Source organism: Gorilla gorilla, chromosome 10 (genome assembly GCF_029281585.2).
Source record: "Gorilla gorilla gorilla isolate KB3781 chromosome 10, NHGRI_mGorGor1-v2.1_pri, whole genome shotgun sequence".
In the NCBI taxonomy this organism is placed as follows: Eukaryota; Metazoa; Chordata; class Mammalia; order Primates; family Hominidae; genus Gorilla; species Gorilla gorilla.
Genome location: NC_073234.2, coordinates 72,111,240 through 72,138,863, shown reverse-complemented (window position 1 = coordinate 72,138,863; position 27,624 = coordinate 72,111,240). Strand labels below are relative to the sequence as shown.

At 40.7% G+C, this 27,624-nt stretch overlaps 1 protein-coding gene and 1 long non-coding RNA gene across 5 annotated transcripts in view; one reads left to right on the top strand and one right to left on the bottom strand.

Moving 5' to 3' along the window:
* Window positions 1-1,575: 1,575 nt before the first annotated feature.
* LOC134756568 (uncharacterized) lies at window positions 1,576-8,987 on the bottom strand. Its single transcript, XR_010129354.1, has 3 exons — window positions 8,410-8,987; window positions 4,684-4,895; window positions 1,576-3,876 (listed from the first exon to the last, which is right to left on the bottom strand). It is a non-coding gene; the product is annotated as an uncharacterized lncRNA (long non-coding RNA).
* Window positions 8,988-9,220: 233 nt separating this feature from the next.
* Window positions 9,221-27,624, top strand: part of FAR2 (fatty acyl-CoA reductase 2) — a 185,397-nt gene continuing 166,993 nt past the window's right edge. Inside the window, exons 1-2 of one of the 4 annotated variants that reach the window (XM_063694094.1) lie at window positions 9,252-9,629; window positions 16,018-16,067. The gene's annotated coding sequence lies outside the window, so the exon portion shown is untranslated. Of the gene's footprint in view, window positions 9,630-16,017; window positions 16,068-27,624 lie in introns of all 4 variants that reach the window. The other 3 variants (XM_063694093.1, XM_031000735.3, XM_031000736.3) reach the window with 3 other exon arrangements.

Sequence of the window (27,624 nt, the reverse complement as noted above, 5' to 3'; positions counted from 1 at the left end):
GAGAAGGGGTAGAGACATGGAGAGAAGGAGTCAGGGGGTTCTTGCCCCCTAGAAAAGCAGAGAAGGGATAGAGACATGGAGAGAAGGGGTTGGGGGGTTCTTGCCCCCCAGAAAAGTGGTACTTGCTGCTAAGGGTGAAGGACCAAGGCAGGCTTCCCCGCGTGGTCAGACACCTCTGAAACGTGGATGAATAATCAGGCAGGCATCCCCATGTGATTAAACACCAAGGGAAGACTGTCTTCCTGAGTCCGTGACTGGCACCGGAGTTTTGGGTCCACGGATAAAATGCGTCTCCTGTCTCTATGAGAAAAGGAAAGGAACTGAAATTAAGAGAAGGGAGAGATTGAAGTGTGGCGCCAAGATTGAAAGGAGAAAGAGGTTGAGGGATAGTGAGAGAGGTTGGAGAAGAGAGTAAAAAGAGGCCACTTACCTGATTTAAAATGGGTGTGGTGTTCCTTGGGCAGGTCGGTCTGAGGATCTGAGGTTGTAGGTGGATCTTTCTCATGGAGCAAAGAGCAGGAGGACAGGGGATTGATCTGCCAAGGGAGGTCCCCTGATCTGAGTCACGGCACCAAAATTTAACTCGCATCCATGTGAAGAGACCACCAAACAGGCTTTGTGTGAGCAACAAGGCTGTTTATTTCACCTGGGTGTAGGCAGGCTGAGTCCAAAAAGAGAGTCAGCAAAGGGAGATAGGGGTGGGGCTGTTTTATAAGATTTGGGTAGGTAAAGGAAAAAGAGGGGTTGTTCTCTGGCAGGCAGGAGTGGGGGTCACAAAGTGCTCAGTCGGGGAGCTTTTTAGGCCAGGATGAGCCAGGAGAAGGAATTTCACAAGGTAATGTCATCAGTTAAGGCAAAGACCAGCCATTTTCATTTCTTTTGTGGTGGAATGTCATTAGTTAAGGCAGGAACAGACCATTTAAATATTACTTCTTTTCTGATTCTTCAGTTACTTCAGGCCATCTGGATGTATACGTGCAGGTCACAGGGGATATGATGGCTTAGCTTGGGCTCAGAGGCCTGACACTTTTAAATTGGCTTTGATGGAACTCTCTTCCACAAGGAATTTCAGATAAGACCTTTTAAAGCTGAGCTTAACAATGGGTTTGTACCCTCAAATACCTATGAGTTAGGTAAATTCCTCTCTTCTTAAGGTGGCAAAAGCATGGGGCTCCTGGGCCTGATAGAAAGTGACATACTTGGCCAGGCGCAATGGCTCACACCTGTAATCCCAGCACTTTGGGAGGCTGCAGAGGGCAGATCACAAGGTCAGGAGACCGAGACCATCCTGGCTAACATGGTGAAACTCCGTCTCTACTAAAAATACACAAACTTAGCCGGGTATGGTGGTGGGTGCCTGTAGTCCCAGCTACTCGGGAGGCTGAGTCAGGAGAATGGTGTGAACCCAGGTGGTGGAGTTTGCAGTGAGCCGAGATCATGCCACTGCACTCCAGCCTGGGTAAAAGAGCAAGACTCCATCTCAAAAAAAAAAAAAAAAAAAGAAAGTGACATTCTTTACTCACCACAGTTTAGAAACCCTGTGAGGGGGCTGTGTAAAGAAAGTGTGAGGCCAGTTTTCCGAAGGGGCTTTTATTGCCTCTGCAAGTCAAACTTGATTCCTTAAAGGGAAGCATATCCTTCCAGCCAAAGCCTTGGTAAAACAACCAGTTTCTCCAATTGTGTCCTGTTGCAAAAGAAAATGGATTCTTATTGCACTAATGCAAATAAGTATATTGCCATAAGCTAAGAATACTCACAAATAGTTTTCAAATTCTGGAGAAGCCACGCGGAGAGCAACAAATATGTTTGAAATTTTGTTCACAGGTATATATTTTACTCAATTATTAAACACTGTAAATAGCTCAAAATAAGTTTCCTTGATTCTGAGAAACAAAACAAGTATCAGCAAGGATTTAAGCACAAAGGTTAAAAAGATTACTTCAGTTTTCTGTTAGTTCAGTCCATTCTGTTAACTTTTATTCTGTTTGATATCCATGAACATTTCAACTCTTCAGGTGTCCTGTACATTTTTCCTTTGTTCCAATATTACAATCTTCAGAGATATCAGAAACCTACATTTAACAGCACCTGTCAAAGTCCTATAGCTGATTAAAAACCATCTTTTGAAAAGGATTAAAGCAAGACAACACTTATCTGTGAATGACAAAATATCCAGGGTAGTTACAGTCAAAAACACAATTGACAAAGAAATGTAGTTATTTCCGTGGTTTACAATAACTTGACATAATAAACTTAATTATGATTGATAGCATATATTCAGACATTAGAATTTTTTAAATCCCATATAACTTTGGAACATATATTAATATTATTCACTGAAATATAACCTGAAGAAGATTAAACATTATTTTGGCAATCCCATGTAACTAAACATGTGAAATAATCCTGTTTACCTTTCTTTTGAATACTCCAAGAGCCCTCTGTAGCATCCAAAAGCTAGAGGTTAGGAAAGACAATTTTTGAAGCTGAAGTTTGACTTTAGGAAGTCTGTTAAATGTGTTGAAGGTTCAAAACACCTGATATTATGAAATAGAATAGCAGATTACCATAAGTTATTTATTTAGCCAAAATCATGACTCAGAAATTTTTAAAAAGGCAAAAACTTTTCATTATCTTTTACTATTACATGAAAATCTTGTTCAAGAGAGAAAGCCAAATTTGACTCTTGCATTAGTCTACTATTAATATCAACTCCATTTTTAAATGAAACCTTATAGATAATTCTATTCAATCTTAACCAGTTTGACCATGAGATGAAATTCTTGTAATCCTTTTATAACTCTACAAATTTTTGTGAAAGAGCAGGTCAGTGCCTCAAGAAAACCTTGTTGTGCTTTTATTTCAATGCTTAATTTACAGAAAAACCAAATAATACCCTTTTGAAGTTAGTCAATATGTTACACATAGAGCTTCTTTTATAAGATTATTTTTATAAACCTTTCTCCACTTGTTTAAACCTTCAGTTTTATCTTGTCTAATTCAAAACAATCCTTTAACCCTAGGCAAAAATTTACATTCCCTTGTCTTCTTATCTTTTACTAAAAACATATTTTACTTTCTTTACACACATTGCATGTAAGTCTATTTTCAGTAGTCTCAATTACATGTTATAACAGCAACTCTTAGCAATTTTTAATTTTAGTGTAAAACTTGGTTATTTAAATTGTGTAGTAGGCACAGATAAGATCTGACTCTTTCCAGTATAGTTAAGGGTGTGGTTAATTCCATATGTCCTCAGCCTTACCAAATTGTAAAGCAGGCAGGTCAAAAAGTTCTCAAATAACAAAGAAGTAGTTTATAACCTTAAAACATTTCGCAAACCTAGTATCTAACCCACATAATTTAGACCACTTGTTTACATTCTGAAGACATTTGTATTTTACCAATTATCTTTAAAATTGTTTTTATTTCTCAAAGATTAAAGTCACGTGAACTAAAAGGCATTACAGCTTTTATTTTTCCTTCAAAATATTTGGTCTAAGCACTTGTTTTTCTTTAGGCTAATCAATTAGAGCTCTTTTTTATAAATATCACACACATAACACATATATAACTATACAGACAGATAGAAGAAGATACAGTAATTGTAAGATTTTTCATTTGCCAATCTCCTAATTGGATTATTGGCCTCAGGGTGGAGGCTTTCAAAAGCACCGCTAGGAGAGCATACAGTTTCTACAGCCTAATAAACAGGCATAGCCAGAAGACAAAAACAGATTTTGAGAGGTATCCATCAGCTTTCAATTCCTGGGATTCTGTGAGGAAAACAGATTTCTTCCGAAAATGGGGTCCACAGCACCTTCTCTGTTTTTATCGCCAAGTCCCATGTCCTCAGAAGTTACCTTAGGGCCTCTCCTGCATGCATAAAGAGTGGCAAGACAAAATGGGGAAAAATAATTCAGTTGACAGAAAAACACCTTTTTCCAGAAAAACAAGATCCAGGAAGAGAAAAACAAAAAGGCCTTTAAAATATACCTATAACTTTGATATCCACTTTCAATTAAGCTGAGCATCCTTTAAGAAAATCCTTTTAAATTCCTTAGTACCCAACTTTAGCCATGCCAAGTAGCCAATATTTCTAGCTTTTGAACTTTACCAAAAGTGAAACAGGTGAAAATAACAAGCCTCAATTAAGGTTATGACTTGACCGTGAGTGTACAAAGTATTTTCAAAGAGGTGGTAAGCAGTTTCTACAAAATCTAGAATCTTTAAAGGTAGCTGAGAGAAAGAATGATTCAACAAAGGAAGCCAGAAGTTGTTCATGGAGAGAAAAAGAATCAGCAAATGGCCAAAGTAACACAGATATTAACCAGAAAGTATCCATCCCCTAAGCCAGGATTGAACCCGCGCTGCCATTGTAAAATGGCAAAGGCCAAAAGAAAGTACTACCATGTGGTTACAAGATCAAGCTCCCAAGGATGTAAAACAAGATGGAGACCTGCAGCAAAGCTCGTTACTGACCAGTTTGCTGGGCTGGCTTGAACAGCGGGCTTTTTGGGGTCCTAGGCCTGCATTCTATCCTAAGGCATTCCTCCATGTGACAAAACCATACAGAAAGACACACACAATGCTCACCAAATTGGCTATAGCCCAAGACTGGCCTCATAAATCCTTTTTTCCATTAATCAAAATGTTACAGAGGATGTAAACAGTGACCTTTACCATTTATGTTACCAGTTTGCACAGGGAGAGACAGGCCAAAAGTCTGACTGGTAAGAAGTTTTACTTTTTGCCAGCATGTCGGTCTTCTGGGTTCCCCTCCTCCAAGATCAATTTTAAGCCAAGCAGTTTAAGGTTTGAGGAAACTAATTTTTCCCAGTTTGGGGGATGCATCCGAGGAGAGTGTCCTGTGTTACAGGGACACAATTACCCATCTGTGAAGAGAGGACAGAGGAGGAAAAAGAAAAAAGAAGAAGTTATCTTTTTTTTTTTTTCCCCAGAGGAGTCCCAGTGATTCAGGAGGTATTCAAGACTCCCGATAGATTGAAAACTATTGGTTACCCATCTAGGAAGAGGGGAACAAGGCGTCCCTAGTTCTTTTTTCTTTCTACAAAATATCCAGGGTATGTGAGGGAGAGAGAGAAGATGCCCCCCTTCCTTCTTCCATCTTCATATCCCCAAGTCCCAGTAACCTCAACAGGGTGCTGCCCATGGGTGCCAATGCTGCTTTTCCCCCCATATTAACAGGGAGGCCTAGGTGGTGATAATTACCTGCATTTAGCCATGTGCTGCCTCCTCCCTGTTTTTGGTAAGCTTTGAGTTCCCTAGACCTCATTTATGCCATGGATACTAGCATGACCTCCATCCATGAAATGAAAGGGGGCCTAATTGGCAGGAATTCATCATGCTAAGGAAAAGCTGTGGAGCTGGGTCCTCCTTAAACAAGGGAGAGAAAAGAGTGTCTTGTGTTTAGGGGTCTGGGCCTAATAAGATGTCGTCCGAAAGGAAAAGAAACCTAACTCCTGACATGGTGGAGAAAAGGGGGAAAATAAAATAGCTTAAGTGTAGGGTGGGGAGGATGGTTTGGGGCAGGGGGAAAAAAAGGAAGAAAAAAACCTCTTGCTTTATGCAAATGGGTTCTTCTAACAGGGAGAAAAACTCTTAATTGTTGAACCCTCTTCTTGGCTCAGCCAGGGTAGGAAGACTTCATGTGGCGGGAGGGGGCAGTGAATGGGAAATGCTGGCCAGCTGTCCAGCCAGCTGCGTGGGGACTTTGGCCTTCGAGACTGCCTTGGGACCCAAGGCTCATTCCTGCCCTGCCTGGCCATTGGACAGAGCATGCGCATGTGGCCAACTTGGCCATGTGCCCCAGCAGGGGGCATGGGGGGGTTGGTCAGGGAGTCATTGCTTGCCCGTGTGTCCCATGTGCACACCCCTAACCACTGAGGTGGGGGTGTGGAATGCCTGTAAGAACGAACAGAAATCACATTGTTCTGAATTGCATATCTGATGACTGGGCCAAAGGCTCACTCTACCTAGTAATATCTGTGCAGCGTGTAATAATACCCTTAACATTATAAAAGAAGAGATAGGCACCGTGACAATCCCCCCAAAAAGAAGGAAAATGCCATAGAAAAGATTGGATTGGAACGAGGCCGACATTCCCAACCCCCAAGAATGATGGAGGGGCAGTGTCGGGTTCCTCTCCAGCACCGTGTCCTCTGTAGCTGTGCCATTCATTCTTAATTGGCTCACCAGAGGTTCCGTGCTGCATCTGCCTTCAGAAAAAGTCTGAGGACAAGAAGGCACAGAAAGGAAAGAGAAAGGTTTGGGAGAGTCTTTGTTTACTCTTCCTCCAGTTATCCCAGGCGAGCACCCAAACTGATGCAGGATTTTTTTTGTCCTTAGCTCAGCTAGATCTGTGTTCTTGTCTCATAACCAGGAAAAATTAGGCATGCAGACACTCAAAGAGTGAGTGGTGTAGAATTTATTAAGTAAAAGGAAAGCTCTAAGCAAAGAGGGGGTCCTGAAAGCAGGTTCCTAGTTGCCCCCTTTACAGTTGAATACAAGGGGTTTTACATACAAGCTGATAAGGCTGGGTTCCCTATTTGTATAAGGCACAAATTCCTGGCAGCTCCACCCCATTCTTCCAGTGTGCATGTGGGTCCTTAGTCCTCTGAAGGCATGTTTAGGCAAGTCCTCTATGCAAGTTCCCTTATCTGCACAAAACGTGGGTTGGAGGTTCTCTGGGGACCCTTCCTTACTGTCTGCCTAAAGCAAGCTGGCTAACTCCTTTCAAAGTTAACATCAATTGGGTGGCTTAAAAAACAGAAATTTATTCTCTCATGATTCTGGAGGTTAGCAAACTGAAATTAAGATTGAGGCCATGCTCCCTGTAGGGATTCCAGGGGAGAATCCTTCTTTGCCCCTTCCAGCTGCTAGTGGCTGTTGGCATTTCTTGGCTTCTCTGGCTTCCACGTGGCTCCAGTTTGTCTCCGCCTTATATTCACATCACCTTCTCCAGTGTGTGTGTATCTCAAATCTCCCTCTGTTTTTATCATGTGAGTATATTTGCCATTGGGTTTAGGACTCATCTGGATAACCCAGGATGATCTCATCTCAACATATTTAACTTAGTTAAATATAGAGTCTTTTTTCAAATAAGGTCACATTCACAGATTCTGGGGATTTGCCTCAGGACATATCTTTTGGGGCCACTATTCAACCCACTACATTGCCTCTTTTTGTTATTATCTGTTATGGGTGGAACTGCGTTCTTCTCCGCCCCTGCCAGTTTCACATATTGAAGTCCTAACTCCCAGTACTCTAGAATGTGACCTTATTGGGAAATAGGGTTGTTGCAAATTTAATTAGTAAAGTTAAAATGAGGCCATTAAGGTGAGCTCTAAATCATATATGACTGGTATCTTTATAAAGGAGAAATTTTGACACAGACATGAACATAGGGAGAATGCCATATGAAGATTATAGGAGACAGGGGTCATGTGTCTACAAGCCAACAAGAAACCACTGGAAGTAGGTAAGCATCATGGAAAATTCTGTCTCAAAGCCCTCGTAAGGAACCAATCCTGCAGACATCTTGATCTTGGTCTTCTAGCCTCCAGAATTGTGAAATAATACATTTCTATAGTTTAATCCACCCAGTTTATGTGCATCCTTATGACAGCCTTAGCAAACTAATACATTCTACATATATGAATAGCATTTTAAATGGTGATAATCAAATTGTGGTTTTGTAATCTATAATTAATGTTGTATTTTATCTATGAACATTCCACTGAAAGTATGCTTTTAATTTCCTACTTTATAAACAACTCGGTAATAAATATGCAACTATGTACATGCGACATTTCTCTTTTATGGATTATCTCCTTTGAATACATTGTAAGACATGGGAATCTAGGTCCAGAACAAGAAAAAATTTCGTTACTGAACACCTTGGGAATGTGTTGCTACATTGCTTTCCAACAAAAGCGTGATTACAATTTACCTTCCATCTACTATCTGTTAAGTGATTTCTATACGTTTTCCCCAGCATTTGACATTATCATTTGAAGTGCTGTCACACACATTTTGAAGATACATTCAAATTTATTCTTGAGGAGGGGAGGGGTAACGAAAAATACTATAAATTTGGTTGTAACTTTTTTTCTGTCTCTTGCATTCAGGCAGTCACCAGAGAAAATTAGTCAGTGTCTTTAGGCTACACTTAGCTTAACACATTTCATTAAAGAGCCCAGTAGTAGAGAATTCAAGATGGGTGTTATTATTTTAATTTCATGAAATCACTCCTTAATTCTAACTTTCAAAAGTCAAATTTTATTTCTTTAATTGCATGTGGATTGTTATAATGAGAATCAGAACAGCTTATAGGACAATATTTCTTTTCTATTTTTCTTAACACACCATATTTATTTGGAAATTTACCTCCTACATTGTCCAGGGAATTAGGATGTGCGTTGGCCGTTTTTCAGCACTTCCTGGTTGAGGCCAAGGGCTCCACTCACGTGCCTGTCCATCCCTCTACAAGGATTCCCTGGCAGCTTCAGTTTTTCCGTTTAAAATTTAACAATGACCAAATCCCAAAAAAGCTACCAGGCTAAGAAATGAAACATCTTTTTTTCTTTTAAATCCGGAGAAGTGCTGCTGAGCACAGCTGGCTCGCTGCTGTTTCTGCGGCCCCCATCTCTGATCCTTTCTAGTCTCCTACCCACCCCCACCCCACCATAGGCAGGCAGAGCCGGATTTCTGCCCTTCAAACCCCGAGTGTGAGGAAGCCTCACCTGAAGTCCTCGCATCACCCTCCACCCTCACGCCCTTGGGTTTTAAAAAGCCACTGCGTTCGTGGGTCACTGCAGGGCGCCTCCGCAGTGCTTTAGCAGATACAAGAGCATCCCTCCCACGGGATGTGCAGTGTAGTCAAGCTGAGTAAACTGGGATTTTTGGCTGCCTTTTCTGCTAGGGTGGGTGGGGAAAGGTATGTCCCCCAAGCGTTCAGTTCACACTAGAACCTTTGAATCTCTCTCCTGTCTCGGTCTCTCCCTCCACCCCCTACCCCGCCACCTTTCACGGTGTGGGAGTTCTCCTTTCCCACACCAGAGAGGGGCGCCTTTCTAGCTTCCTTGTCCCCTCGCCCACTGATTAAAAAATGGAGAAAAAAACCAACCCCAAAACCCAAAACAAAACAAAAGCCCCAAACAAACAAACAAACCAAACCCACCGAAACCAAAACCAACTCCCCTCCCCCAAACCACACAAATGCGGGAGTCATAGCCAGTGGATCCGCTGGTGCTGAACGAATGGAAGCGCGGGGCGGGCCTGCGCGCGCGGCCGCCCTGCCCACGATGCTGTCGCCCTGCGACCTGTAGGGCCCTCGCTGGCTCCTCACCCTCCTCCCGCCCCGGGCTGAGGCTGCCGCCGGTTTCGCGCCCAGTGCCGAGGCAGCGGCGGAGCCGGGGAAGGTCGGAGGGAGGGTGGTTTCCTCCCGCCCCACACCCAGTCTCCGAGCCGGATATATAGAGTGTCACGTTTGGGAGCCGAAAGACTGGAGCCGTTTCCTTGTGGCTGGAGCGCTTCCCGTAGCCTCGGGGAAGGAGCAGGATTTAGAGGACCACTAGTTGAACCCCATCCTCGTGCTGGAGGAACAGGTATTCCAGGGTCCCCAGCCCTGACGCTCGCAGAGCCCACGCGCTCCAAAGGCAGAGACCGGACTGGGGGTGGCCCAGGAGGGAGGGCTCGGCTGGGTTCGCAGGGCGGGGCGGTTCCCGGCGGGACCTCGAGGAAGGTGGGTGTGAGGCCGGGTGGGAGGAGAGAAGCATTTGCGGAGGCTCTGCCCCCTGAAGCTGCCCCCGGCTGCACCCCAATCGTCACCGGCCGTTTACGCGCGGTTGGCGTCGGCGGAGCCCGCCAAGGTGGGGCGCGCGGGGCTTGCAAAGGGCAGAGAGCCGGGAAGGACCCAGCAAGGTTAATGTGGGGGGCCGCGCCTTGGGGACTGGGGACCCAGGAAGAGAGGCGCGGGGCCGAGTCCCACCCAGGCCTCCTGGGCCCTTGGGGCTATTCCTGGAGAGGGCGCGCAAATGCCGGGGCCACGTGTGAAACGGCAGCCGTCCTAGGTCCCCTCCCTGTGCCCGGGACCGCCAGGGCGCCCAGCCCTGATCCCAGGAGCAGGTCCTCGGCAGCCCCCAGCCCCACCCCAGGCTGCGCACGTCCCTACCCTCCCACCTGGGCCTCGCCGGGGTCGTGGCTGACGCGCGCTGGGTCGACTGGTGAGGCCAGGGCGGGCTTTGCCCCTGTAGGAAGTTTTAGACATCTTCCTGCGGCCTGGGCATCCTGGGGGTGTGCAGGGGAGCAGGTGCCAGAAGACTCCAACTGGAGTAGATGGCTTGCAGGAAGGCTGCTCAACACTCCTAGCAAGTAGAATTACCCGTGGGGCAGTCTCAGTCTATTAAAACAATTCATGCCCAATCTTATCCTACAAACCAGAGGAAGGCGTCTCACCTGCCAGCGGTGGGCACCATTTCTTCCACGGATGAGTTATGTGGTGTGAGCAACCAAGGTTATCGCTGGATCTGCAAGAGTTTGGCCACTCGTTGAATCACGTAAAGTGCCCCCATTATGTGATGAGCAAGGACAGAGTAGGGTCAGAAAAGTGACCAGGGAATTCAGGTAGATCGTGCTTTTCTGTTTGCTAGGTCGAGAGAAGTTTGACACTGTGCAAATGGAAATTTGAGAATTACCCCGTGGTTTCAATTACCCATCTCTGTATATTCCCATTTATAAGAGCTGGAGATTTGACTGACAGGTGTAGTTAGTCCAAAATTTAGAAAGGGGGGCAAGGGACTAAATAAAAACTTAAGGCAGCCACCTAAACTGCAAGAGCAGGCATTTCCGCAGAAGGGATATTTGTGTGTGAGACTTCTAGGAGATGGGCATGAGGTTTTTACCAGGCCGACGCGTGTGTCAATATTTCATCGGTAGTATTTCTCAGGATCCACGTCTTTACAGTACTCTTTTCCTAATTCTGAGGGCTGCTTCTGCCCCTGCTGTATTAACAAATTCCTCACTTACTCCTATTTCTAACATTTCTAACATCTAACATCTATAAAACAGATGTAAATCACCATGAGTTGGTAAATCATACAGCTATTAGAGAAATTAAAGTAAATGAAAATATCCTTTCCTTAAAGGAAGCTAAAATGTGACATCCAATTACAGAGGAAGAGGGAGAGGTTGAAAATAAATAAAATGGCTTATATTAGGGTATCACTTTGGGGTTTATAAAGCATATGATCATCTTGACCATCTCACCATCTGCTTTCCTATCTCCTGAGGAAGAAGCATTCCTGAGTGCATTTGTTTCTGGCAACATCTCATCAGTGTTAAGAATTCCTTGATTTTGCATTAATTCCCATGCACTCATGAAAACTTACTTATTCACAGATATAGCCTTGTGAAGGATCATGCACAGTGACCACCAGCATGCTTGTCCCTACCAATATATTCTGACATTGTAGGCTCTGTTGGAACATGTATTACCTTTGAAGAGGGTAACAGACCAATTTGAGAATCTGATGAAAGCTATGGAATATGAAAGACAAATACATACATATTAACACAAAATTCCACCTACAATTTCAGGAGTTCATGGCCTCCTTGATGCCCAGCCTCCTACATTCTAGATGTCTAGAGGCTCCAGGCAGGGCCAGCTTCATGGAAATGCAAAACTGCAACCGCACTGGGCCTTGCACTTGGAAGGGCCCTGCATTTGGTAATGTTCTGCTATCACCGTCTGCTGGTTTAATAATTTTCAAAGGGGCTCTGGATCTTCATTTTGAACTGGGTCCTACAAATTATATCCTGACCCCAGGCTGACAAACTTGGTCTAAAACTAACCAAATAACAGTGTTGTCTTAACAGCAATCCCACATTTACAGTGAGTTCTCCAGTACAAACCTGAAATTTATCTGCTGCTCACTTAGGTGCTCTTGGACATGTCATTCAGCCTTCCTACATTTCAGTTTCCTCATTGACAAAATAAAGACAACAGATGACACCTTCTACTTTCTTTATTTTCAAGGTTGTATTATCTCTAAGTAAAAAGAGGTAATAATTGTAAAAAATGTCTACTTGCTTTGAATAGTTCTTTTCTAAAAAATATGCTGTTGTTGAAGGGTTAAACTTTGCCCTCCATTTTTCAGAAGTAGCTTAAGGTTGATTGAGCACACTAAAAAGATTGTAGAACCTTTCTGACCCTTATAGTTTGGTGGAAAATAAAACAAAAAGTAGGCAAGTATTCAGTGTGTTAAATACTCCTGAAATATCATTATTTGGACAAAATTGGAATTTTCAACTAAAGGTGCAGAATAACTTCTTGGATCCCAAAGGTAGTTATTGAATTAAATTAATGTTTGGGTCTAATTCATCCAAACATCGAACCGTGAGAAAATGAGCCAATGACAGAAATTTTTTGAGGGGGTAATCCTTTTTGTTTCATTTAATTTAAAAAATCTGTAAGTTCAAAAGTTTGATCAAGTCATCCTTTAATAAAATATCCTAGGAAATGCCAAATCAATTTAAAGTACACCTAGTCTCTTGCCAAATACACCTAGTGACCTTTTGTAACTCTGGTGCCTCTTAAAGAGGAACTGAGAAAACAGGCAAGTCCTCTGTCCCCAGACTCCTCCCTTAACTACTCTCTGACCTCAAAACTTATCTTTATTCCAGCTGTCCTTGTTAGCATGATGGCAATACACTCAGAACCACCGAGGAATAAAATAGTGTGAAAGGGAATTGATCAAACTCCTTTATTAAGGTCTTCTAATGGCACTAGAAGGAATGAATGGAGATTCGTTCTTCATGCAGTTACTCTGTGCAGGGGCATGCAGTGTACTTTAGGATACAAAGTAACAGTTCCTGTATTCAGTAAACTTATGACATCATTAGCAAGACAAATATGTCAATATAAGGTATTAATTTAAAATAGCAAATAAGTAGTTACAAGGCAATAGAAGATTTGGCACCAAATGAGTGGTGCAGAAAATAAGTGCAATGAATTCCCAAGAAGAGAATAAAATAAGCTGAAATGCTGAGGGAAGCGTAAGAGGAAAGGCCCTTAGAGATAGCCCTTAAAGTTCTGCAATAGAGATGAACAAACAAGACTTTTGGGTGCCCAGGGACCACAGTGGCACTTTGGGGTGGGAAGTGTGCGGAAAAGGAATATCTGGATGCAGCTGAAGTTTTATGTAAGGAAAAGGCTGGAGATAAGTCTGTAACAGAAATTCCCTCTAGCTAGCTTCATTCATGTAATAAATAATTAAGCCCATTCTGTGACCAGACACTGTTCCAGCTTTTCCACATTTGGTGTTGAACAAAGCAGACATGTTCCCTATTTTTTTGGAACCTATAGACATTTACAAAATAAACATGTAGGAATACATTGTGGGAAGTAGCGTGGAGAAGAACAGAATGCTGTAAGAAAAAAATCAGGGGCGCTGACTCCGTTTTGGTGTTCTGAGAAGGCTTGCTCTTTGACAAAGAAAGATTTCAATTGCTATTGGAAAGAAGCATAGGGGTTAACTTGACTAAAAAAAAAAATCAACAAAGAGAAAAAGCAATCTGGGCACAGGAAATTGCAAATGGGAAGGTCTTAAGAGAAAACGCTTGCAGCATTCAAGGGACAGAGAGAAGGCAGGCCTTGTGACTGCACTTAGGTGAGGGTGCTGCTGAGAGACAGGACACCAGTTGGAGAGGGGAGCAGGTGGCTGGTCATGCCCAAATTCACAGGTGTTGATAAAGATCTTGAATTTAATTTGAGTGGGTTGCCATTTTAAGCCAGAGACTGTTCTAATTTCTATTTTGAGGAACTCTTTATGTAGACAATAAGGAGAGTGAACTGGAGGGATAAAGGATTGGAGGTAGGAAGACCAGGAGGACAGAGCGCAGGTGAGAGTACTGTCAGGGAGGAGGGAGAGAAGTGCACAGACTTGAGGTGTGTTTTGAGAGTTGGATTGACATGTCTTGGTGATAGATTGGATATGGGAGGTGGGAGAGGCAGAAAGAAGAGTGGGAATGAATTCATTTAATAGATACTGCTAAATGCTTATAATCCAAAACAGTAGGCTCAGATGCATATGATTTAGAGATGCCATAAAAAGAACTGAAAAATAAAATAAAAACTGATCGCCCTGGTTATTACCTCTGGAAAAGTATACTGGCTGCTGGGATAGGGGTGAGAGAAAGGAGGGAGGAGATGTTTGCTTTTCCTACTATCCTCTCTACTGTTTGAATGATTTTTAAAATCATGCTTGCATTTTATAATTTTTTAAAAAGTTATCAGCATGACAGATATAGCTCCTGTCTTTCTGACTTGAGCACATAGATGGAATATGGTGTAATTTCCTAAAATGAGAAAAATTAGGGAAGAAAGATCTGATCCTCTCCAAAATAGTTATTCCAAAAGATAATTTACTCCCCTGCTTAAAACCCTGTCATTCCTCTGCCTTGTCTATAGCAGTTTTTCCTAAACTGCAGTCTATGAATTATTATTTTCTTGGGATATTAACAGTTAAGGAAGAAAAGCTTCCCTGATGATATGACTTTGAGAAACACTTGATTTAACCTACTTAACCAGTTGTGGTTTTTTTGTTTGTTTGTTTGTTTTTTTGAGACAGAGTCTCTCTCTGTTGCCCAGGCTGGAGTGCAGTGGCGTGATCTCAGCTCACTGCAAGCTCCGCCTCCCAGGTTCATGCCATCCTCCTGCCTCAGCCTCCTGAGTAGCTGGGACTACAGGCACCCACCACCACGCCTGGCTAATTTTTGTATTTTTAGTAGAGACGGGGTTTCACTGTGTTAGCCAGGATGGTCTCGATCTCCTGACCTTGTGATCCGCCTGCCTCAAAGTGCTGGGATTACAGACGTGAGCCACCGCGCCGGGCCCCTACTTAACCAGTTTTATTGCAGGAATCCTCAGAGCCTTTAATGTCCTAATGCATGTTAATAATCATCAAGAAAGGAGAGATCTTTTATGCTACATTTCCTAAACTTGACGTTGAAATGCTTTTCCAGCAGAACATCTAAGAGAGCCAGCATTCAGCATAACACGCTTTGGGAAATGCTGTCCTATATTAATAGATTAAACCTTCTAACATCTACAGTTCTCTATTAACCATAAGCTTCTCTCATCTCTTTAATCCTACTTAGTTGGTGGAAAGCAGGAGACTGGAATTGACTCTGTTAATAGGCATTAAGTTGATGATGAAAACAACCGTGCTCTGTGGATGATATTCAGAAACAGGATCTGCAGTCTGATTAAGAGCAAAATTGTTGTTTGTTTTTCATTTCTACTTCTTTGGCAAGGTTCTGCAGGACCTCATCAAGATACATTTTGTCAAGTCTATATTTAATACATGTGACCTGAGGCATAAACAATGGGGAAGACTCCCCAGGGCCTCTTAGGTCCCGTGGTAGGCCTGGGCCTTATCTGATCTTTGTAAGCCATCCCCTGCAGGGCAATACAGTGTGACTACATAGGGCATCTGTAGGAACATTGGTTTTTGAGTCTCATATATCCACTTCCTGGATCCCCATGCATTTGCATGGTGGTAGGCTGGAAGCAGAAATGCAACTTATGGCCAAAGAACAGTGCAGCAGAGCATAATGGAAGAAACAGGTTCACACAGCTGTAGAATTCTTCCATGGCTTCATCAGCTCTGTGTTCCAGCCCAGGGGTCAGCAGCTTTGGCCCAAGGCTGAAATCTGGCCCCTGCCTTTTTGTTTATTCTTTGAACTAAGAATGGTTCTTACATTTTTAAAACTTTGAAAAAATCAAAAGAATAATATTCTGTGACATGGGAAAAATTATAGGAAATTTAACCTATATGAAATTTAACCTTCAGTGTCTATAAATAAAGTTTTATCAGAAAACAGCTTGTATCATTCATCTAGTCATCCCTATTGGCTATGACTGCTTTAGTGCCCTAACCAATCAATTATTATGACCTTTAAATCCTAATATATTTACCTTGTGGTCCTTTACAGAAAATGTTTGTTGACCCCTGCTCTAAGGCTATGAAACTCACCTGCCATAGGTAATCTTAATTGTTTTGTTTTTCATTTGTTTAACTTATGAGGGGGTAGAAATAAAATAGTTAAATTGACTTCCTAGTAGGTCCTCAAACATTATTGGCATTCAGGCACAGAGAGAGAAATACTGCATCATCTCATTTTTAGGTGGAATCTAAAAATGTTGAACTCATAAATAAAAGTAGAGAGAAGAATGGTGGTTACTAGAGGTTGAAGGCAAAAAGTGGTAGGGGTGCAGGGTGTGGGGAGGTGGAGGGAAGTTACTGGTCAAAGGGTTCAAATTTTCAGTTAGGAAGGAGGCATACGTTTTGAGATCTACTGCACAGCAGAATGACTATAGTCAATGATAATGTACATTTAAAAATAACTAAGTAAATTTCCAATGTCTCACCAAAAAAAAGATAAGTGATGGCTATTGTATCCTCTGAACGTATGAAATTATAACTTGTAAATTTAAAATAATATTAATTTAAAAAATGAAACAAACTATTTTTGGCATTGGAGTCGTGACAATGCCAGTTTTTGTTGATGGCTAGTGTTGCTAACGCTACATGCCCATGTAAAGAGCAGAAGACAGTCGCAAAGGTGACCACTTTTAAATTTTATTCAAACATTTGAACTCATATATACAGGATAGGCACTCAGATAAATAAAACTACGGCGTCCAGAGGTAAGGGGGAAATTAAATCTAATATAACTTAACTGTTTTATTTTACTACCTCTGAGCAGATTGGATTTCCTATGAGTAGTCACCTCTGATTTTTATTTCAATAATGAAGCCAATCTTTTTTTATTATTAATGCACACTTTTATATGAAGAGTGGTAGTTTAGGGGTGACAGCCTCAATTTTGGGTGACAGAAATACAAATTTCTCTGTCGCCACCTTAAACCTACTAAATCAGAATCTTTGGCGTGAGGATCCCCAGGGGTTTCATAAGTAGCTGCCACAGCATAGGGGGAGATTTTGGAATAGCTAGTCCAGGTATTTCCATGGAACGTAGAGTCAGAAAATAAGACCTTCGAGACCTGGTGCTTGGCTCTGTTACTGCTGTCATGAAATATTTTTAGATGAGGATGTGCTGTGTGATCACAGAGTTTGGATTATGGGTCTTATTGCCAGCCATATTGATTGGAAGATTTCTGTGAGATATCTAACTTTATAAAGAGGACTGGTTTCAGGTGACATCTTCATTCAATAGACATCTTCCCACTTTAATCAACACCAGTATTAAAGCAAAGAGCATTTTATATATATATATATATATATATATATATATATATCAATGTGATTAAACAATGCAATTAAGCAATGAAAATTGATTAAACAATGTGGTTAAACAATGAAAAAAAAGCCTTACTATAATTGCCAGACACTAAGAATAACATTTGCTTGTTGATTTAGCTGTATTATTTCGAAGTCCTAGATCATTTTGTATCCTTAACCGCTGCAGGTTTGCAAAAGCATTTTTCAACCTGCAGTTGATAATATGTATCCCCTATGGCTTTTGGACAGCTTGCTTTTAAGGCATTTTAACTTCCCAGGCTTCTCCAAGAGACAGCCCCAAAACATTGAAGCCCACACCTGAAGGGAGGAAGAGAAAGCAAACACTCCTCCCTGTGAATTTGTGTAGAAAAGATGAAAATATGGCTTCTCCAACCACTTACTCATCCTTCCACCTTAGCTGGGAAGCTGTTGGATCAGTAGCATCTGCTGATGAATAACAGGATGACCACAGGAGGCAAGAATAATATTTCCTGAGCAAAGAAATGAGAAATAGTTATAAAACACCCCACATTTTAGATCATTTTTTAAAAATCGTGCACTATTTATCACAGGTCATTGAGAGGGCACATTCCACAGAAGTGAGCAAAAATCCCAGGTATCCTTGAAAGCAAGATCCTTGGAAATTAGGATGGCAATTAAGTTATGTGTGTGGTCCCAACATATTTGAAACCACTTAAGCACTTCCAGCAGAGTTAGATTCACCAGTGCACAGTATTGTCAAGAAACCAAAAGAATCTGCCCAGAAGAAATGGATAAACTGAGTAAAAGAAACTGTAACAAGTCAGTGTTTGTGCATGTATTAAAGATTTTTGCTTATTATTTTCAATAAAGGATATTTAATACTGAAAGTTGTATGGATAGAAGTAACATAGTTTTAGCATCTTAAAGATGGATGGTATTCAGTTAATGAAATCATAGAGCAGTTTGCCTAAAACTTAAGAGAAACTGTTTACTTAAAATAATATTTGTTCCTGATAGATATTAATTAAGTAAATATTAATGAAACCAACTTGATGTCAGTAAATAATAATAAGTAAAAGTATTAATAAAAACCAACTTTGTATTTCTCTATTTCACTGTAACTATTGTCTCATTTTGAATTGAATATTATTTCACTTGTGTTTTGTTTACACAAGACCTTCAGGACATATCTGCCCTGAAGCTAAGCACATGATCTAAAAGATGGGCACTTGTTCTTTTACCAAAGAGTTTTCTGGGGATTGAGATCCACTTACCAAACTATTCTCAAAGCTGCAGGAATCTTTGATGGCTTGAAAGAATTAATTTCCCTCATCCAAATGAGCAGTTTGCTTCTTTCTCAGCAACTTGTACTTGCCATAACTCTCTTCTTAGCAGAAGTGTGACATTGCCTCTTCCTTCTTTTCCTTCTGCTATTTTGGTGCAGTCCTGCCGGAGGCAATGGTTATGCAAGTGCCGCTGAGTGCATTGCTGATCACAGGATGACACTTAGGTAAATTTAGGTCTCAGTTTCTTTTAGGACAGAACAAACTTTTCCCAAATTAGACTTCCTTGAACTCCTAGACATACTATATGTTGGCACATATCACGCCATCTTGTCTACAGTACATAGTAGTGAGTGCAAATAGCTTTGTCTTAACTAAGTATATTCACACTGGAAATTGTAGAATGTTCAAGTACCATATCTATATTTGGTTCAATTCTCTTAAAGAAAATAAAAGGCAGTCCTGAAGACGTAAAGTGGCTTGTCACACATCTAGTTAGTGGGTGCATCAAGGCTAGTATCCACATCTTATGACTGCAAATCCCATGACCATTCCATTCCATTCATTCATTTATTCATTCATACTATTTACTGAGTACCTACTATGTGCCAGGCAGGGTGTTTAGCTTTGCAAATAGAATGCAAAACAAGTTATAGTACCAGCCCTCAAATTTTAGTACCCCCTACTCTTTGAGCAATATTTGGCCGGTTGTAACTTGGAGTTTGTGCAATTTTTCAGTAATGATACCCAATGTGTAAATGTACAATGCTCATATATCTTTATTTTCCCTTCTTTCCTCTTCTAACTAGCCCCAGTCAGTGACTTGACTTCCCATAGCACCAAGCACTTAACACCAATAAGAGTAAGATGGGAGGCCGGGCACGGTGGCTCACGCCCGTAATCCTAGCACTTTGGGAGGCCAAGGCAGGCAGATCATGAGGTCAGGAGATCGAGACCATCCAGGCTAACATGGTGAAACCCCACCTCTACGAAAAATACAAAAAATTAGCTGGGCGTGTTGGCAGGTGCCTGTAGTCCCAGCTACTCAGGAGGCTGAGGCAGGAGAATGGTGTGAATCCAGGAGGCAGAGCTTGCAGTGAGCCAAGATTGTGCCACTGCACTCCAGCCTGGGCGACAGTGTGAGACTCTGTCTCGAAAAAAAAAAAAAAAAAAAGAGAGTATGATGGGAAATAGAGTTGAAATGAATTATGAAAAATTCCATAGGGAAGATCATGAAAATTCTTCCCAAGAAAACAATGTTCTTGATTCACCACCGCAAGGCTTGGGGGTTATTAGCTTGTGTGTCTCTCCTCTCATTTACTCACTGTGTCACCAGGTCCTCTCTTTCCTCAAACTGACTGAGACCTAGCTTGCATCCTCTAGCTTTCCTTTCCTTCTGTATCTAAAGATAGACACAAACTCTTGGTGTTTTAAGTACTTAAGTGCTAATCCTTGTGGGGAAAGTGAGAGGGGAAGAGCAAAAATAACCAATGTGAAGAAGTTATGAAGTTTCCAGAATGATACCGTTGAATCTTGGCATAGGATCAGTAGTTAGTTGCTTACTTCCTCTAAGATAAGTGGAAAAACCCCATTATCTTCAGCTATCTGTCTTTATTTCTGCAGGCAAGATCAAAAACCAACCATCTGCCCTATAAGTCCTTACTTATTCTCCTGAACTAGATGAGTACAGGCATTGTCTGATGAGAGGATTTCTAGCTTTCAACAGATTCTCACAGAATTCATGAACAGAACAACATGGGATAATGACTGCTTTAGGAGCCATTAAGTGGGCCATTTTAGTTCCTTGAAGTTCTCTAGACTCTGGCCACTGTCAGGTCAGGAAAGATGCCTTCTGAAGATTCCTCACAGAGACTGTACAGCTGTTTGGGATACATAGGATTTTATATTTCATCTTCAGTGATTCATGAGCATTACATTGTTCCAAAACAGAGAAAGGATTATGTCATTCCCCTGCATAACACCTTCCATGGCTCCCCATTCCCTACAGTAGCCTTGCCAAGTGTATGAGATGCTAATTGAGGTAGACTGTGGGAGGTGGGTGTTTCCGGTGCAGAAGAACCCTTGATATCACCTTCACTTCCTGCTATATGGCTGCGTATCGAAAGGCAAGTTACTTAACTTCCTGCTATATGGCTGTATTCAAAGGCAAGTTACTTAACCTTTCAGTCTTCCCAATGTATTCATTTGCTAGGGCTGCTGTAACAAAGTACCACAAACTGGGCGGCTTAACCAAAAGAAGTGTATTGTCTCACAGTTTTGGAGGCTAGATGTCTGAGATCAAGGTGTCAGCGGGGTTGGCTTCTGAGAGCTGTGAGGGAAGGATCTGTTCCAGACCTCTCTTTGCTAATAGATGGCTGTCTTCTCCTTGTGTCTCACATCCTCTTCTTTCTATGCATATATCTGTCTTTTTGTAAAGACATCCATCATATTGGATTAGGGACTCCCCCCCCACTCCAATATGACCTCATCTTAATTAATTGTATTTGCAGTGATCATATTTCCAACTAAGGTCACATTCTAAGGTACTGAGGTTTAGGACCTCAACATATAAAACAATTCAACCCATAACACCCAGGAAATTATTACTTGACTCCTTATTATCACAATGGAAAATGAGATGAAACTATCTGCAAACCACTTTCTGTGTACTAAAAAAAAGTACATATATTTTTGGTATGGATTAATAGTGAACATAAGTAATGACTACTGACTTCACCAAGAGTTTCTTCTCCACATGATCTTTATTATTTTTTAGGTATAACATCCGTGTGGAAAAGTGAATGTATCACAAATGCATTTAACACACACAGACACCTCCCAGATTCTATCTTCCAAGTTAAAAAAGAAAAGCAGAAAAACATTTATCAGCATCCTATAAGCTCCCCTCACACTCCTGGGCAGTCAGTACCTAGTGCCTCCCAGATTATCCACTGTCTTGACTTCTAAGTCACAGATTAGCTAAGTTCAAACATAGATTAGCTTTACCAGTTTTTGGAGTTTGTATAAATGAAATTATATAGTAATACTTTTTTTACATCTGGCTTATTTACTCAATATTATGTTTGTGAGATCTTTCAAATTATTGTGTGTATTTGTAGATTATTCATTCACACTGCTGTGTAGTACTCCATACTGTGAATATGCCATACTTTATGCATTCTGTTGATGAAGACTTTAGTAGTTTCCATTGTGAGTTTCTTAGGACTAGAGCTGCTATGAGCATTCTTGAGAATGTCTTTTGTTAAACATACATACACATTTCTTTGGGGTATACTTAGGTGTGAAATTGCTTTATGCAAAGAGCTTTAATAAATCTGCCAAAGCGTTTTCCAAAGTGATTGTTCAAGTAATACTCCCAGCAGTGGTAGTCAAGAATTTCCCTTGTTCCACATTCTTGTCAACACTTCTTATTTTCTGTCATTTTCATTTTAACCATTTGGGTGAGAGAGTAGTTGTGAGGCATGGTAGTTTTATTTGTATTTCTCTGGTGAGTGAAAAGATTGAGCACCTTTCTATATATTTATTGGCCACTTGGATATCTTCTCTTGTGATGTCCCCAAGTCTTTGCTCATTTGTCTCTTGGGTTATCTATCTTTTTCATAGTTATTTGTGGGTATACGTTATATATTCTGGATACAATTCCTTTGTTAGATATGTGCTTTGTCAATGTCTTCTTCCAATCTATGCCTGGCCTTTTTACTCTTTTTTATCTTTTAATGAACACAAATTCTTAATCTTAACACAGTTCAATTTATTAGTGTTGTTCTTCATAGTATTTTTTGCCTACTCATGAAGCAAGATGTTCTTTTCTAAAAATTGTGTTGTTTTGCCTTTTACACTAAAAGTTATACTATCCATCTGAAATTAATTTTTTGTGTGATATGAGAAATAAAATACATATTTTTCCATGTGGATATTCAACTGACTCAACATTAATCATTAGAATTCTGCATTTCATTTTAAATCACGGGCACACAGTAGCAGTCTGGATACCTCAGAACAAACACATTTAAGGATCAAGTCATTTAAAACATATCTCACTATAATGACTTCTGCAGCCCATTTTGACTGTGAATAGCCTAGGCTGTTCAGTGTTAAGGTCAAATGCTCATTTAATCTGCTTGCAGGAACCTAATTTCTGGTCTAATAGATTAAGTAAAATAAAACAAATAAATGCATCCCCTTGGAAATAGATCACTCTAAAAAATCAAAGTATACAATTTAAAATTAATTTGGATCCTAGACATAAGGGTTATTGGTGAAAAAATTTAATAGTGTGAAAAGGTCTTGACCAAACATTTGGGGAGAAATAACCAAAAGGCTTATCTTTTATTATTAAGGAAGGCAAATGAAGGGCCCACTTGTCTTCATTATACTCACACATTTAATGTCTCACTAGTTCCCCCAACTCTCATCAAGATGGAAGACATGGAATAAGGAGAGATTGAAGGCAGAAAGATTAGCTAGGTGGCCATTCATTCTTTCATGCATTCATTCAACGAGTATTTATTCAATGATTATTGTACCAAGTATTGTATTAAGTTCTGTGAATATTAAGAAGAGTAAAACACAGTCATTGCCCTGAAGGCATTTGCAATCCAGTGGAGAAAATAGACAACTAAGTAGTCACTTACATAAATGTGATAATGAATGGGCTGTGAGAGTTTGGCAGATAGGACATTCAACTCAGCCCAGAGTGAGGGGAGACCTGGGAACCCCTTCTCAAAGTCTGAGGTTTGCCCACTGAAGGATAGGACAGGATGAAGGATGAATGGAGGACATAGCCTCTAGAGCTAGTCTACAAGATGTGTGACCGTGGACAAATCACTTTATTTCTCTGTGCCTTAGTTTTCTATTTGTTAAATGGGGTTTATAATAGTAACCACCATAGAGTTGATCTGCTAATTCATTCTTCCGTTAGAAGAGTGATTGACACTGAGTATGTGTTTAGTGAGTCAAGCTATTGTCATATGTGAGAGTTACAGCATTACAGTTGGTCCCAAAGTTCTGGAGAAGCAAAGAGGTATTATCCACAGCATTTGTCCATTGTGACAACTGTAGTAGACAGAGAAGAGCAGTGACCAGAACCCAGGAGTTCAGACTATTGTCCTGATTGTGCTCTATGTCTACATCAGATAAACGACTAGATTATCTCTAAAGTTCCTTTCCACTCTCATGTCCTACGATTCTGCAGCTTCTGCTGAGATAGACTTAATAAATATGATTTGAATTCTGGTGGTAGAGAAATAAAGAAATCAAAATCCATTCTTAGATTTCCAGCTGAGTGACTGAGTGAGCAGTGATATCATTTCAAAAGAAACAGGCAAGTCAAGAAGAGATAGGTATGTGGAGACTGGGAGACAGATTCATGGATAGAATTTTTAGGTTGGAAGAAACCATTTCCATCATTTTATTTCAGTGTGGTAGAGAGGCAGATATTTCCACAGTTAATCACGACCACAGAAACAGGAGCCCTATTGCCTAGATCAGGGTTTGTCACTTACTAGCAAGTTACTTAAATGGTCTGCATCTGGCTTTCTTCATCTGTAAAATGCAGGTGCAATGCAGATTGAACCATGCACAATTGCCCTTTGTAGGTCAAAATGGTTGAGTGTTGGCAATTTCATATGGTTTGACCTAATAATAGATACCCTCTAAGGGGCTGTACTGAGAAGTAAATGAGTTCGTGTGTGTTACCTGCTTAGGACAGAGCTCAACACGTAATACAGTAGTATGGAAGTGTTTCCCTTATTATTAAGGCCATTTAGCTTTTTCAAAATCGATTGCACCAAGCTTCATTTAGGAAGAACAATCAGGAATTGCATAGTACACCTATTTAGGTCTCTTTCCCATTCTTCACTTACGCAGGCACGAGGCCTTGATGAGGCAGTTAGTCCCTAGGAATACAGCTGGGTTTACTTTTGCCGACACGGCTGCTGCCATTTTGCTTGTTTCTCATGCCTGCATCTAGACAGGAATTGGCTTCTGCTCCAAAAGGAAATTTAGCATCAAAGTTCTCGGATGAGCTAGCTTCCTCTCCCTGTTCTTTTGTTCTCTACCCTCACTCCCTCCCTAGCCCAACTCTTGGTACCAGCAGGCCTAGTTTCCATCTCCCTCACAGTGTGTGATATTGGTGACATACTGGTCATCCAACATCTGAAGACCCTTGGTATTCTGGACACCCCGGCTGGCCCTGCAGAGAGGGGAAAAGGAGAAAGGCATATCTAAGGCTAAGAAGAGGGAAGAACGGAGGGGAGAGTGAAGGGAGCTCCAGCTCTGAGCCATGAACTGAGGAGTAGGACAGACACAGAGGCTACTGAAGAACCCTGTTCTAGTTGCATGACTTTGACAAGTCTTAGACTGTTTGTGTGATGAGTCTCCAATTGTGCATGAACCAAGATGCAGAGAGATGTTAAAGAAGCAGGAAAAACAAAACTAAACTAAAGATGTATCTTTCTTGTGTCTTTTAAATCACAGGGACACAGTAGCAATCTGGACACCCTAGCAGTAAAAGCAGTATGAGTGGAGTTCCTTACAGAACTATTTACTTGCTGTTGCCTGGTGTCATAAACAGATTAACGATGACTCATACTGTTGGTTTATAATATATGTTCCAGTTTGTGAATTGTCTTTTCACTTCCTTTTTTGTGTTTTTTTTGAAGCACAGAAGTTCTTACTATTAATGTAGGTGAAGTTACTGAATATTTTCTCTTTGTTTTCAGGTATTTGTATCTTGCTTAAGGAGATGATTCCCTATCTGCTTCACATTTTAAGTAATTAGTATGTAAACCTCTCCTACGTTAGGCTGTGGTTTCAAGTTTGCAACCATTCAAGTTTGCAATAGTTTATTTTCTCTTGTTGGTGTCACCCTAGTGATACATTTTACACAAAAGAAGGAAATGCTCTAAGGATGAAATTCAGAATTACAAATTATGGCTGATTAAAATCACCCTTACTAATTATTGAATGTTTCACAAGTGCAAGACACTTTACAAAAACTTTGTCGCATCAATCCCAGGGATCACAGACGAGGAAAATTAGGCCCACAAAGTTTAAAATGTAATCATTAAGTAAGCAATTAACATAAAAATATAGTTATTATTGAAAGCATAATTTTGGTTAGGAGAGAGTTCCAACTCAAAAATCTCCTTTGAGAACTAACCTAAAGAATGCTTTGGGTGTTGAAATATTCCCATTTTGTTTGAATGTAGTAGACACATTTCTATTAAAAGTAGCATCATATTTGCCTGAAAATCAATGAAAAATGATTTTCTTCTTTTTCGATGATCAAATTTTTCAAGAACAGAGTGTCTTTGTTATCAAGGACAGTTTGGAAAGCAGTTGTACCAAATAGGTAAACATTTGGAGCCTTGAAGAGGAAATTAGCTGTTGAGGTTAGAGTTTCCTTGCAAATTCAATACATTTAAGTTCACAGAGTTCTAATATTCTAATACATGGTAATTAAGAAAAAAAATATAGAACAGAGTTATCAGGTGTCCAAATGTCCTAGATGTTGTTGTATAGGAAAAACAGGAAGCAAATAAACACCTGGTAAAAAGCTTTCTCCTGTCCTATAGCAGTTAGAAGATGTAAATTTCTTTCATCAAAATTTCAGTCTTGGCTCTGTCACTAACAATGGCCTTAGCCAAATCACTACTTGTCTCTGATCCTCAGTTTCCTCATCTGTGAATAACAACATCTATACTATTTATCTCCCAAGGTTTTTGTGAGAAGATACTGAAATGTGTGTATGAAATGCTTTGAGAATTGTTAATATAAAGTCTAAGATGTAAATTATAAGAGTTGCTGATATATTAATAGTAAATGGTATTGACAGTATCTAAGACTGATAAGGTCTTTTGTGTGTGTGTGTACAAACTTTAATATCTATATCTATACATAATTTTATACATGATAATAGTAATTTTCATTTAAATTTCATTTAACACTCCTTGGAAGACTTATTATGTCCATTATTTTATGTGAGTCCCTGAGTAACCTTGTGAGGTGGACCAAGTGTTGTCTTATCTTTCCATGTTGATAATGCAGATCTCTGCTTTCTGACCAAAAGGAAAGCCTCTCCTCTTTGGCAATTTCCATAGCTTCTGTCAGTCCTTGCTGCTGTTGCCCGTCACCTCCAGATTATTCCCTGATATTTATCAAATATGTGGCTCACATATGTCCTCTCCTTTCCTACTTCTGAGAGTATTCTTAACTTCGAAGTCCATGTGGATGAACATTCAGCACTCTGATGCTTTGACCTCACACTTTCATCAGTTTTCATTTTAAGCACTAAAGCACCCAATTTTTAAAAACCTACTTCCAAGGCAAGTCCTCGGGCTTTGACATTGCTCCAGACAGCTATATCTGAAATCTCTAAATCTGACAGTTCACTCTTGGACAGTGACCTTCTTTACTTCCACTCTCTTAGTTTCTTTCTCCCCCTATAGCTATGGTTCCAGTTCAGCAAGACTTTCATTCTTTAGACTCCCCACCATCCCTGCCCCTGATACAGATACACATAAGCACTTTCTCATAGTCAATGAGCTTCCTCTGGATCTTACTTCCTTCTCTGTGTAGCCTAGGTCAATTACTTTAAGAGTACCCTTGCCAACTGCTTCTATTCCTACCCTTTTTATTTGTTACTCCCAATTTGGATCTTGCCAATAATTGATTTTTCCTGCTCCAACCACCAGCAGTCAGGTGTTGCTGGAGAAAAACCAGGTAAGTATGTGTATGAAATGGAGATGGTACAAATCCATCGCTATCCCCATTGGATACTCTGCTGCTTTCAGCTTCTTTGCTGGTTTCTGGTGTGTTTTCTATTCTATCTGAAGGAGTTGTTATAAATATTTACCCCTTTCCAGGAGCTTTTTCCTTTACTTGCAACTTTTAAATTAATATTATATGATCTTGCCTCACACTCCACAGAGAAAAGAAAAATAGCCAAAGATCTGTCTCTGGTTCTGCTCCAACCTCCCTCTTTTCCTTCTTTTTAGAGGATGACATGA